Source organism: Pagrus major, chromosome 8, assembly GCF_040436345.1.
Source record: "Pagrus major chromosome 8, Pma_NU_1.0".
NCBI classification, from domain to species: Eukaryota; Metazoa; Chordata; class Actinopteri; order Spariformes; family Sparidae; genus Pagrus; species Pagrus major.
Window position 1 is genome coordinate 26,076,687 of NC_133222.1, and position 14,515 is coordinate 26,091,201.

At 42.1% G+C, this 14,515-nt stretch overlaps 1 long non-coding RNA gene across 1 annotated transcript; it reads right to left on the reverse strand.

Moving 5' to 3' along the window:
- Nucleotides 1-6,069: 6,069 nt before the first annotated feature.
- LOC141000608 (uncharacterized) lies at nt 6,070-6,652 on the reverse strand. The gene is made up of 3 exons (XR_012179557.1): nt 6,598-6,652; nt 6,411-6,479; nt 6,070-6,324 (listed from the first exon to the last, which is right to left on the reverse strand). It is a non-coding gene; the product is annotated as an uncharacterized lncRNA (long non-coding RNA).
- Between the last annotated feature and the right edge of the window lie 7,863 nt (nt 6,653-14,515).

Below are 14,515 nucleotides of genomic sequence, written 5' to 3' on the forward strand. Positions count from 1 at the left end.
TCACAAAAAAAATATTTCGGATGGCTGTCCTGTCTTGGTCCGTTCTTTATCACCTTATCATCTAGCACTGGTCGATATATGCTGTAACACTAAGTGAAGTATTCAAATTCAAGATTTAATGTTTTTATGGCTGCACTATTGTGTCATATGGAAATATTTCATGTATGTGTCTGACATATTACTTGAGGCCTATCTGTTGGGTAACTTAAAGCCACAAAGTTAACAGAAACCTAAAAAAACAGAATAGAAATGAAAGGTAAATGTAAAATAATGAATAAATAAATAAATAAATAAAATAAAGAAGCACATCCCTATTAGCAGTCAGGTCAGTTCATCATTCAGTCCATCATTTTGTATGTCATTGTGTTCCAGGAAATTGTGTAAATAAATACAAAATGTTCCAAAACGTATCCATTTTATTTTTTGTAAAACAACTTATTCTTAAAAAGGTAAAAAGTCATTCCCCTCAGCCACTGAGAAATTCCACACTTGTTTGTTTCTTCCATGAACAGTCATTGCACCCTTTGGCCTCTAAAAGACAAAACATTATGCAGGCAGCCTTACATTATGTGAGGTTACAAAATTATCTGGGTAAATATTAAGAACACAAAGTTTAGGATTAAGAGGCACCTCTTTGCCAATAATCTGACTAATCAGGTTCAGCACCTTTTTCCAAAAACAGATTATTTGAGGACACTCCCACATACAATGAAACAGAGACCCCTTCTGGTGATTACATGTAATGCATGTGACAGGGATATTTGGGTTAAAGTGGTGCAGTGGTGCTGGAGTAATGTACTGTCTGCTTCACCATTTATACTGTAGTAATTTGGAGTGTTTGTTTACTGTTTGGACTTGAGCTAAGGAGCAAGGCTCTGACCATTCCTCCTTTGTTACATTCTCTTTCAAATCTGTTCTCCAAGTACGTGCACTTGCTCACAAACATTGAAAAACCTGTGTCGACCCGCTAATTTCGGTGGAAAAGCAGCAGTCAAGAAGTCTTCAAGAAACTCACCTTAAAGTATCACAACACTCAAGTGCAGATGGGTGGGTCAGGTTTTCCATTCTTCATTTCAAAGTAAGGCCAGAGGGGTGGCTATTTTATTCCATAGATCTGTAACTTTTACGTGTGCTGAGGTGATTGCCAATTGTTGGTGGTAAACTGTTAAATACAAATGTTAAATACAATGGTGGCTTCTTTACATCTGTTTTTTCCATCGTTCCTGATATATTTACCTATATGTTAATCTTAAGTGGTGATTTTAATTGTTGGTTAGATCCACATCTGGATGATCCTCCACTGATCGTACCGTGCCATCTTCTGCTGGGACTGTCCATACGTTTATGTCTGAATTCGCTGTTTCGGATCCTTGGAGAATTTGACCCATCTGGTGAGGTTTATTCTTTTTTTCCTGTGTCCACCACACTTTAACGCATATAGATTGTTTACTTGTAGATTATACTCATTCCATTTCTTTAATTTTGCTTAATCCCAACTGTTATGTCTGATCACGCATCTGTTACTATGGAGGTGACCTTTCAAACTGTCGAGAACTTGCGACCGTCTGGGGACTAAACACTCAACGACTTAGCAACAAAAGTCTGTCACTTTCAGTTTGGATCAAACTGAATTTTTTATAAACACAAATTCGACTCCAAACATGCCTGCATCCATAATCTGGGAGGCCCTGTGGGTTTATATACAGGTGAAATTATTTCCTACAGTGTACATGAGAACAAACTTTAACAATTTTTCGCAATAACACGTTTTTTCCCCAGTTAGATGAAATTTGTGCTGCATCAGCATCTCCACATATTTATAGAGTGCTTAACTCTTCTAACAGAAATTGACTCACTATTAACAGATAAGGTTACTGAACTACTCATTAAATCCAGGAGCATTTATTATGAACAAGGAGATAAGGCTGGTAAACTATTAGGTTACGTTACGCCAGTTATCATCACTACGCCAGATTACTAAAATTCATCTGGGACGTCAATAGACCACAGGGAGATTAATGACGAGTTCAAGAGATTTTACCAATCCTTATATACTTCTGAAAATGAAATGGATGCTTTGGAGTTGGATGATTTTTTTCCAGTCACTTGCAGTGCCTTTCGTTAGCTATGATCAAGTTGAAAAATTAGAACAACCCATTACTGTTGAAGAGTTGTCTAGTGCTGTCCAATCTCTCCAAACCGGGAAAAGTTGAGGATATTTGGCTGAGTTTTAGAAAGATGTTATAAAAATGTTCTTGAAAAATGTTCTAATGCCCCTATTATAATTGAAGCATAATGAAGCATTCACAAATGGTATTCTTCCACTGACTTTAACTCAGGGATATAAACAAAGATCCGCTTTGCTGTGCTTCATACCGTCTGTGTTATGTTTGGTGGCTGGCGGACCTAGAAGCAGAGACATGAGGTTAGGTGTTGAGTAAAAAGGTTTATTTTCACAATGAGGGAATTTGACGAAGACGAGGGCAGGCGGGTGAGCTGGTTGAGACGAGAGTCAGGGTAGAGTGGTCTCACTGGGTTTCCAGAAAGGTGCAGGACTCACAGGTGAAGGCAATGGAGCGGATTGCTGAGCAGAGAGATACCAGAGCTATCTGCACGAGAGCCAAGCAGGGAAATAATGTCACAAAAATACATGAGAAATCCCACATGATCAAAAGATCTCTGCTTATTTTATGGAACTTGACTGTGTAACCACAGACATTTTACTTTTTCATTATTTGTGGAAAATCAAAACATGCACACTGTTGCTCACTTGTACTGATTTGTGACACCTGACGGCTGCATATTTAATACTGCAATAATGTCATTGCTAAATCTATTAGAAATTACACAGGCTTTATTTTCTTTAAAATTGCTTCTGTTAGAAATTCATATTTTTTTTCCTTTCTTTTGTGCTTTGTGTAGTTTTGTGCCATTTTAAGATGTTCTATTGTTTAAAAAATGTTGACACTTTTACACAGTAAATCTATTTATACAAAAAAGTAGTAATTTGATCAAATTGAATACTGATTTGATCAAATATTCACTGATTTGACTAATATAAACAGGTAAAAACAGAACAGACTAGATTAAGTCTAGTTTATGCTCTACCACCCACTAGACACCATTTAGACAAAATGGAAAAGGACCGGTACATGCTGAAGCTCTGTGACAGCCGATCAGTGTTAACCTTTTATTATTATTATTTCTTTTATTTGAACAGAGACAGTGCACAATAAAACATTAACCCTGTATATAACAAGGAGAGATGCATTGCACCGGGTTTTAGCAAGTTGCTATTTTCCACCTGTAGTCCCTGGGCAGGTAGATGGAACATACAATAAATTAAAAACAGTTACTTCATTCACAGTTGTGCAAAATTTCAATTACAAAGCTATGAATACACACATTCCCACATCATCAAAACAATTTAAAACAATTTACCCCCCTCCCGCCAACTTTTATAAATAAATATGCCCCCCCATCAAATACACACACACACATACATCCACCCACACACACACACACACACACACACGCACACACACACACGAAACGTTTTGTGTGACATGAAAATGTTTTAAAATCCGCACATGTAATCAGCTCTGTTGGAAGTGTGTTCCATTGATTTGTTGATGATTTACCAAATGAAGTCCTGTGTTTAGGAATACTGCACTCTCCCCTAGTAACTGATCGGGTAGCTCTTGTTGTTTATTCTGAGCAAAGTGTAACCATTTTTTTCAAAAGGAGGAGCAGTAGCATTATGAATGATTTTAAACAGTAGGCATACATTTGTGTGCATTATTAGATTTTCAAGATTTAAAATACTGTATTTGGTGAGTATATGACAGTGATGATACTGACGTGTTTTTTTGTCGTAAATCTTAAGGGCACTTTTATATATTGATTCAAGTGGTTTTTAGGTTGTTTTACATGCCTGAGACCAACTTGTCATGTAATAGAAAAGATGTGGGAGAATCATTGCATTTAAATATGTATGTGATGCTTCAACAGTAAGAGAACCTGGGGTCCGTTCCATAAAGCAGGCTTACCAAATAAGCCAGGCTTATTTGGTAAGCCTGGCTTATTTTCCTGTGGATTCGGTTCCATAAAGTGAGCTCAGCATAGTTCAAACTAAATTACCATGGCAACTTATGCTGGCAAACTAGCCTGGTCTGGACCAGGCTAAATGTCAGGCTTAGCCTGAGTTGCCGCTTAACCATGACACTTATCTGAAAGAAAATACATGATTAACTATATTTTATGACTCCATTAATCACCATCAATAAAATATTAAATAAAATACATCATGAAACGCTCTTTTAAAGGCTGTGTGTTGGTTACATTTAAAATATTAAATATTACAATTAGAAAAATGCCTGAAAAAGTAAACTAAGACAGTTCTAGGGGGTGTTCCCCTTTTTTTGTAACTAATTAAGTTCCAGCCTATATAAACTACCCCAATCCACGCCATTTGTCTGGCAGTCATGGCATGTCCCCTAATAGAAGAGGTTGTGGACGAGGGCGCTGCTCTAATACGCAGGGCACTGCGACGGGAGCGCATCTTTAGAGATCGGGCTGATCCGTTGGCTCTTCCGGACCACCATTTAAATGAAAGATATAGGTTCTCCAGAGAGGGTATCCGTTATCTTTGCCAACTGATCGGCCCTCTCCTTGCGCACACCACACGGCGTAATCGTGCGCTTACAGTCCCACAGACTGTGTGCGTGGCGCTTCGTTTTTTCGCCAGTGGCACATTTTTGTACACAGTCGGGGATGCAGAAAATATTGGCAAAGCCACAGTGTGCCGCGCTGTGCGCATGGTCTACGTGGCTTTAAAGAGCTTGTTGAATATATTTATAACTTTTCCCGGCCACAGGGGAATTCGTGCCACTAAAGAGGCATTTTATGGAGTCGCAGGTAAGTTCAAGCATTAATTATAAAATTAAATATTTTAACTTTTCATGTTAGGCGACAATCCTGGGACAAACCTGTGTCATTTTACTTTTCTAGCTTTTCCAAACATCATCGGAGCCTTGGACTGCACTCACGTGCGCATCAAGTGTCCGTCCGGTCCGCATGAGGCCAATTTTGTCAATCGAAAATCACAGCACAGCATTAATGTGCAGGTAAGTCCCACTGCCTACTACGAAATGAATTGCGCCAAATATCATGGTTGCAAGAGTGCTATCCCAGCAATTAATCGTACATTTATGATTAAAATTGTGGCTCAAGAGTGAAATGTTTCAGTTTAATTATCGGTTGTTTCAAGCTGCCCTCATCCTTCCGTTAAGACGTTTACGTCTCCAATGATGTATATTCTTTTTTCCCCAGATGATCTGTGATGCAGAGTGCGTAATAACCAATTTGGAAGCCAAGTGGCCCGGCTCTGTGCACGACTCACGGATATTTCGGGCCTCTTCAATTTCTCAGCAGCTTTCACAAGGTAAGCTTGTAGGCCTACTATAAAATACAGCCTGATGTTAAATCCTAAACAGACCCTCGTCAATTTGGCTCTTAATTTTGTCCAGGCCTATATTCCGGAGTGTTGTTGGGAGACAAGGGCTACCCCTGCCTGCCCCATCTCCTCACGCCCTATCAGGACCCCCAGACAGACGCAGAGCGAGAGTTCAATGTGGCACACAGTCGCACCAGGGCCCGGATTGAGATGGCATTTGGCCTGATAAAGGCAAGATTTCAGTGCCTGAAGCACCTTCGGGTGACACCACACAGGGCGTGTGACATCATAGTCGCATGTGTGGTGCTTCACAACATCGCCTGCCTGAGACGAGAGAGGCCCCCAAGAATGGCTGTGGAGGAGGACCTGCTGGCACTCGAACAAATTCACGATGACGACACGGGTAGAGCAGTCAGAGACTCCTATGCAAACAATTTTTTTAGTTAAGTCCTCATGTTGTTTTTGTTGCACGCCCCACCCCCCCACACCACACACTTACACAAGTCATTATTTCAGTGTTTTATTTCAGTCGCAATTAGCCTGTTGAGAGAGCGTGACACACAATTAAACACAATTCAAAATGCGACAGTGTCATGTGATTATATTATGCCCTTACATCTTTCTCCAATTGTTGCATTTCCAGCTTCAGCTTTCTAATTTTCAGCCTTTTATACTCCATTTCTACATCAAGTGCTTCAATCTTCTTGTTTAAGAAGCGTTTGTAGACAGCTTTGACATTTTCCTGTGGGAAGTTTAAGTCACTTTTGAATGTTCTTGGCATTGTGCTCGACATTGTGCTCTTCTCATTTTACACTCACTCTGTCAGCTGTAGTCCCAGGCTGAGAGGGAAGAGTCTCACTGTACTGCGTCTAATTGTTGAGGTGGAGAGTCAAATTCATGATTAATACCGGAGCACCCAACTGCACACGAATGGTATTTGATGTGCAATTATTACCTCTGGCCTCCTTGAACAGACGGACACAGTCTCTTCATCCTCCTCCCTGAGTGCTGATGTGCCTTCACCCTAAAAGCGTCAACTGTTAAATCACTTTACAACGACCTTAACAAAAACTAAAGCTCATTTCAGATCAAACTGTCATATTCAAAATGAAATACAATGAGTAGAAACATAGGATACTTACAGGATCCACACTGATTCCCGGGGGCTCCAACAGGCGCACGGTGTCTCCCACCACTATGGGGGAAAAGCTGTTAGAAGGGTTTTTGTATCTACCAAATTTTTAAATTGTAAGAATCTTTACCTTTTATGTAGTCAGCCCTTGTACTGGGGGGCATAGTTTGAGAGGATGTCCCCCCTTCAATCCCCTCAATAACCGGACACCCTTTATTCAATTGCAGAGCCAGCTCCTCCGCTGGCGTAAATTGTGCAGGTGGTGGCCCTCCCCCCGTGCCGGTTATGTCGTTTTTTTTTTTTGCTGCTGTGAAAAAAAAAAAAAAAAATCACAACAGAATAGATGATATCCAAGTCTGTTTAAAAGTAAAAAAGGTTTAATGTTACATTTACAGCCTGTAGGTTTTGTTATATAGCCTCTACTCGGGCAAGATCTTTAAACAATACGTTCTCATAATTATGGTCAAGCTTTTAATCAGAATCGTATTTATTTGGTATTTATTTAATGTGAATTTACTTACGCATTTAATCGATCAGCAATTTCCTGCCAGCCTTTCTCTCTGGCTTTATTTATTGCTGCTGTATTACCTTTCTTAGTTATTAGAGGTTTAAATTCCTCATAAGCCTCCATTATCAGTGACTGCTCCGAGGCAGTGAATATTGCCGCTCGATCTTTATGACATTTCGCCATTGTGAATCCGGTTGATCTGTGTTCGACCTTATGGGCTGCTTATGAATGGCGTGCACACGCAATTAGTCTGGCTTGCTGAGCCTGTCTTGAATTAGTCTGATTGCGTAGACGTGGCTTGGCCTTTATGGAACCGCTTTAGCCTCATCTCATTTGTTAGGCTTATTCAAGCGCCGCTTTTCTGAGCTTGCTTTATGGAACGGACCCCTGGACAAACAATACACTGTTTTTGTTTGTTTGTTATTGTTTATTTAATTGATTTAAATCCACGGGCAAGAAACACTGAACTTTTTATTGTCTAAATCGGACACTAAAGTGTATGTTCTACATACCTCTGGAAAAATAACTTGACGGGCAACAAGCTCTTCCAGTCTTGCAATGAGTTCTCCTGTCTAAAATAATGTTTGCCTTTAGGTATTTCATATGTAGTGACACCATGAACTTTTTACTGGGTAACATAGGGGTTAACATTTAGCACAAAATGCATGCAAAACCTTTATGTCATTAAGAACAAACAGGTGGTCGGCATAGTGTGCTTTAAGTGTTGGGTCATATCCTTCATTTCTGAAAAGGTATATTCTGTCAGGATGTGAGAGGAGGGGAGATTCCCCTTCAACTCAGGTGTGGGGAGTTGTCAGGGTTAGAACAGGTCAGGAAGTCATATGAGGGGCAATGTCCCAATCAGTCAGTCTGTGTTGTGCTGTGGTGTTGTTGTTCCTGTGCTTGTTGTGCTTTTCAGAGGTGCACTGAGAGGCTGGGCAGGGTTTCCTCTCACCAGAGCTGCTGACACACACACACATACACACACACACACACACACACCTGCAGCAGATTGGCAATCGACGCCTGCTGAAAAGCCCTGGGGCCTGTTTCAGGAAGCAAGTTTAACAAACTCTGAGTCAAAACCTGAACTCTAGGTTGACCAACTCTGAGCTGTCAAATTCAGAGTTTTCAGTTTCAGAACAGGTGTTAACAATTAGTTCAATCAACTCTGAGTCAAGGTTACCCTGAGTGAAGCTCGTGCATGAGGATATAAAAAGCCCTCATCAGTGGAATGCAGATAACATGATCCACCATGGCAACAGGTGAAAAAAGCCTCGATCCTCCTACTTCTCCCCAGTGGAGTTGGAAATATTAATGACTGCATATGCAGAAAATGAGCATATTTTCAAAAGAAAAAGCAATACTGGGGCAGCAGCAAAATAGCGAGAGCTTGTGTGGCAGAAAATTGCTGACCGAGTCAATGCGTGAGTATTAATTGGAGAAAAAAAAGAAATGTTTCGTCTTGAGTGTTCCACTCATTCAACATTTATATTCTATGTGTGTTTGAGCGCACAGGTGCAACCCAACAGGCACAAAACGGACTGCAACGGGCAGCAACTAAAGATGAAATATAAAAATATAGTCCAAACAGGTAAGGTATAATTTAATTACAAGCAATTGTGGTGTTGTTATAGCCTGCTCTCATTAAACAGCATTCAGTGGCTACATTCAACATGTGATAGCGATATTTAAGTAATTAGGAAAATCCCCTAAACAAAGAAGAAGCCAAATCTTCAGCCATCCCATCACTGCCAGTATTTAATATTGTCTATATGAAAGCCACACCTAAATCCCTGTTGTACATGCATGTCTCCAAATTTGTGTTTTTTGGATATGTTCAAATTTGACCTCCAGTATAGCCAACAGAAAAAAGGCTGAGGCCCGCAAAACAGATGGTGGTCCACCACCACCACCACTCACAGAGGCTGAAGAGATGCCCTCAGTCAGAACAGTGGGTGACCTATTGCTGAGGGCATCTCTGGGGGGAGCTCATCAGAGCCAGCCACGCCCCAGGACACAAGGGCCTACATAAGAGGTAAGTTATTCAAATGAATGGCATATTTACATTCATCCTTTTTCTACTGTTAGCTCAGTAATGGCCATCCATTCATCATAGACACAACTTGGCACACTGATTGTTCTTGTAGCAGTAGGCTACAGTTCTGTTATTGACTGCTGTTGCTCTCAGATATCAATCTATTTCAAGGTGACTCGGAGTCTGAAAAATTGTGATGGGACCTGCCCACTATTGTAAAAAAAAGAAAAAAAAGAAATGTACATTAGGTGGGGCACTTTTCTGGGTAATCATCAACTGACTAATCTTCTTCTACCAGTTACTGATGGTGTAATCTGTCTCGTGGAGCCTTCTGCTATAAGAGACCTCCATGATGTTGTAAGTACTCTTAATATTCCACAGAGTTGTCATGATGGGTAGAATATAACACAATAATTTCTTTTTATTACGGGAGGATGATGAAGACACCCTATCTGCCGCCACAGAGAGGGAAGTTGCAGAAAGGCCTGTTGTGGTTCACACCTCTTTAAAATAACTTTGGTTTCAGTTAATGAGTGTTGTTCCACAATGCAACTTGCAGCTTCTTTCTCTCTAACAGAGCAATGCTGGAAATTACAATGAGGAAGAGGGTCCATCAACCTCCACAGCACAGCTTACCTCAGTAAGATGTTGTTCAGCATTGACCCACAACTTACTATAATACTAAGTAGACATGGCACTGTGAAATTCAACGTCATTTGTGTTCCTATAGCTCCCTGTGAAACAACTGTACAAGGTGAACTTGCAGACACAAATCAATAAGTCAAATCTGGAAATGGATCACATAAGGCTGCAGATTAAAAAGACACAAATGGAAATACAACTACTGGATCATCAGTTAAGGGTGGGTGATGTGCCCACAGGTGGATGATTTTCAATTGTTTCAACAACAAAAGATTAACTGTACAACATTTGTACTTCCAGGAAATAAAGAAGACCTCATAAAATAAGAGGCATATTGTCTTTCTTTGACACTGGGGAGGTGATGGGTCAGTTAGAAATGGTTGAAGCATATCATGTCTCTAACAGCTCTTCCATCTCGTGCATCAGCACGGGGGTTAGGATTATTGTCTGGATCATCAGACCGCTGATAATGATAAAACATCCAATCGGGGTCTGATAATCCTCTCCCGACGGAGATTTCTGCGGAGTATTTGCGCTTCGACATCAACTGGCTCCTCGAGAAACGGACACGCCATGTCTGCCACTGCCTTCAGTCTGCAGGCTTCAACTTAAGAGCAGGGGAAACTCAGGGTTAGTTGAAGCAAACCTGCCAGCGAGCAGGTTTGTTTCACGGAGTATGTTGCCCGGGTAACTGACTCAGAGTTACACTGAACTGGCTCTATGAAACCGAAAAACCAGAGTTTCCCTCATCTCAGGGTTGACTAAGTCAGGGTTTTCACTAAACCTGCTTTCTGAAACGGGCCCCTGGTCTCCACTCTACCTGCTGCCAGATGATTTTGTCAGTACTGCGTGGTACATTCACGCTTGTGCTAATCTCTTGTTTTCTCGTGTTTTTCCCTGTGGTTTCAACTAAGAGATCTAACTTCTTCTGCCTTCAGTGATCTACCTCGTTTCATCTTCCAGCAGCACCATTTCCAGTTACCCAGCCTTCAGCACCTCTGCAGCCACCAGCCTTGCCCTGAGTTCCCCTGAGCTCCACACTCCACGCTATCCACCAGCACCACCATGAGGTACCTCTCCTCCTCTCCGACAGATTCTCCAGCCAGAGCCTGTCACTACTCATACCTGCATACTCCCTGTGAAGCCTCAATAAATTTCCTTACTGCTCTACTTCCTGCCTTGTTGTCCCTACTACACTTACAAATTGTAAGAGGCAATTCTCTTTACCTAAGGTGTTAACAGGATGGTAGATAGGATGACATTTATTGTCCAATAAAACATCAACGGGTCACTGCCCTGGATCAACACAAACATCAGGGGAGGGAAGGAGTACAAGTATGTAACCACTGTTCTGTTGTGCATAAGACTGCAGAGAACACTGTGGGTCTTCTCTCCATGCTGCATGTATCAAAGAGATCTGATTCGTCACACTGAGTCTAAAATTCTTCAGGGATTTAGCAACTCTCTACCTCAACAAGGAGAATTTGTCTTACACTTTGTTAGCCAAAATGCTGTCTGCCTGGGTGGATTCCAGACTATCTATATGCCTGCAAGAAGTAAAAGCATAAACTATGTGGTCAGCTAGTAATTGTAATACAATACATTTTATCAGAGAAAACTGTCAGGGTGTGTGCCGTGTCAGTTTTGTTGTGTTGCTTACCTGTTGTGTGTTTGCTTGTGGGCTTGTTTTCCTACCTGTGTCTGCCCTCCTTTTTCCCCCTCACCTGCTCATTCCCAGTGTGTGTGCTTGTGGGCGTGGTTTTGCCGCTGCAGCAGAGAGACACACCTGTAATTCATCTACTCTTCAACTGCCACTACATAGGCCTGGGGCCTCATGTATCAATGTTGCATACGCACAAAAACGTGGCGTATGTCATTTTCCACGCCAACGGTCAGATGTATCAAAAGTGAAATGACCGTGGAAATGTGCTGTGCCCCACGCCAGCTTCATGGCTGGCATACGCACGTTTCTACAGCTATTGTTCCTTTGGCGACACTTTGAGGTGATGCTGGGAAACTGTTAATTATGTGAAAACAATTAGTCCTCAGAGTAATGTGCACATCAGAGACACATTAATGGACAATTAACACACACGTGTTTGCAATCATATGGATGGATATAAAAGCATGCGCAAAGTGATGAAAAAATGGCATTAACAATGGCAGCCTTAGCCTTGTTAGAAGACATCGCAAATGGCAATGTCAGACGTGAGAGGGTGTTTAGAGAACGGGAAGATCTGTTGGCGAATGACGACAACTGGCTCATGAGTCGTTTTAGGTTGCTGAGGCCAGTGTTACTGGAGCTGTGCGCAGAGCTGCGGCCGGCCCTAGAACGAAACACAGCCAGGAGCCAGGGGTTGTCCGTGCCCACACAGGTGCTGACCACTCTGGGGTTTCTGGCAACAGGAGCCTTCCAGAGGGAACTGGCCGACCGGTCAGGAGTGCACCAGTCCACTCTGAGCCGAGCCAGGCCAGCTGTGTGGGACGGGATCATAAGAATGTCATCCAGGTACATCAAATTCCCATACAATGCTGTTGAACAGGCCAACATTAAAGCGCAATTTGCAGCAAGAGCCGGTTTCCCTAATGTAATCGGAGCTATTGACTGCACACATTATTCTGCCCCCAGTAATTACATTAGAATGCAGTGTGCAGTGCCCCCTAGTGGTGGAGGTAGTTAAAACCACTCAAGATTTAGCAGGGCAGCCATTTTGAAGTTAGCAGTGGAGAGTTGTAATCACATCTACATCCACCCTCTTTCTTTTGACACGATCAGGCACAATCTGTAAGTACATTTACACAGTTATACGTGTTACTGTTTGTTATGTAGATTATTCATATATAATTTTTCACCAGTTAACTCTCTTCAAATACTTACCATGGAGTTGTTGAATATTCTTAGATGAAGACTATTAGCCTACATGAGTGTGTTATTTCGTCTGTATAATTTGATGCTGTACATACTGTACATTGATTCTGTGTTTCTGTTTGTATGCAGTTTTACAAAAAGACTTCCATAAAAATACCTAACGCTGGATTCCCATCTTCGTGTTTTTACTGGAAAATTGTTAAGCTCACTGTCTACACCATGCTCTCATTCCAACACATGGTTAGGGCAGAAGAGTAAAAAGATTACCTATACGTCAAAAGCATAACTGTGGATTGGATACACATTATATCTCCTCCAAGAGCAAAATGTCAGATAACAAGGAAGTGTCCAACCTGGAGGTCAGGTCAGAGTGTGGAACTTCAAATGCTAGCCAGTCATCATCTTCAAAACGCTCTTCCAAGTCAAAGTCGAGCCAGATTGCAGCAACGGCACGGGCAAAGGCGGAAGCCGCACGCAAAAGAGCTGAATATGCAAAACTTAAAATTGACATGGAAGTTGAACGAACCCGTATTGATGCAACATTGAATGCTCTTAAAGAAGAGAGTGAAGCTGAAGCTGCACTGGCTGCAGCAAAGGTGCTCGAAGCTGCTGCAGAAAGTGAAAGTGGTAAAGCTGACTTGGCCATTGGCCCCCCTTTATCGCCGGCTGTATCAAAACAACGAATTAATGACTACATTGATGCACACTTCAGCCCCCAAAAAGATGATAAAGGCGATATCAAAGGGAAGTCAATATACATTCCACAGCCCCAATACAAAGCCACTTCACATAATACCCACAGCATGTTGCGGCCTGTAGCATCTCATACAACCCAGCGTTTTGAGCCACCCCAGGCCACACAGCGGCCAGTCTTCCCTCATGCCAGCGTCAATGCTTTCAGTCCCTACACACCACAGGGCAACAACGCAGCAAGTTCTCCACATAAAGTCAGTGACAGGCTTACACCCAGGTCCACAGATGTCTCTGACCTTGCTGCTTTTCTCGCTCGTCGTGACCTTCTCACAGCAGGGTTCAAGGTGTTTGATAATCGGCCTGAGAACTATATGTCGTGGAGATCCACCTTCTGTAACGCCATAGACGGCTTGGATCTCAAACCCAGTGAGGAGCTAGACTTACTTACCAGGTGGCTTGGTGGGGAGTCACTTCAGCATGCCCTGCGGATCAGAGCAGTCCATGTCAACGATCCAGCGGCTGGACTCAACAGGTTATGGCGACGGTTGGAAAAGACTTACGGTTCTCCAGAAGTTATTGAGGCTTCACTATTCAAACGTCTTGAGAATGTACCTAAAATCTCTCCCAAAGACAACCAACGTCTCCAAGAGCTTGCAGACCTTCTTCTGGAGGTAGAAGCTGCAAAGAACGAAGGTTACCTGCCTGGCCTCAGTTTCCTCGACTCAGCTAGAGGCATAAATTCAATTGTAGAGAAGCTTCCATACAACCTCCAGGACACATGGGTTACTCAAGGGACCAGATACAGGAGAGAGAACTTTGTTCATTATCCACCCTTCTCTTTTTTCGTTGAGTTTGTGAACAGTCACGCAGAAATGAAGGTGGATCCCAGTTTTGCCCTTCAAGGCTCTAGCACAGCACCCTACAAAGATGAGAAACCTCCCACCAGGCAGTGGAAGGCCAGGACTCCCATCTCTGCTAATAAAACTGAGGTTAAAGCCTCCAACTCTTCAGACAGTGACAAGTGTCCTATAGATCCAGAGAGACATTGTCCGATTCATAAGAAACCACACTCTCTCAGGAAGTGTAGGGGTTTCAGAATGAAGAGTTTAGAAGAGAGGAAGAGTTTCTTTAAAGAGCATTACATTTGCTTCAAATGCTGTATGTCCACAAACCATAGA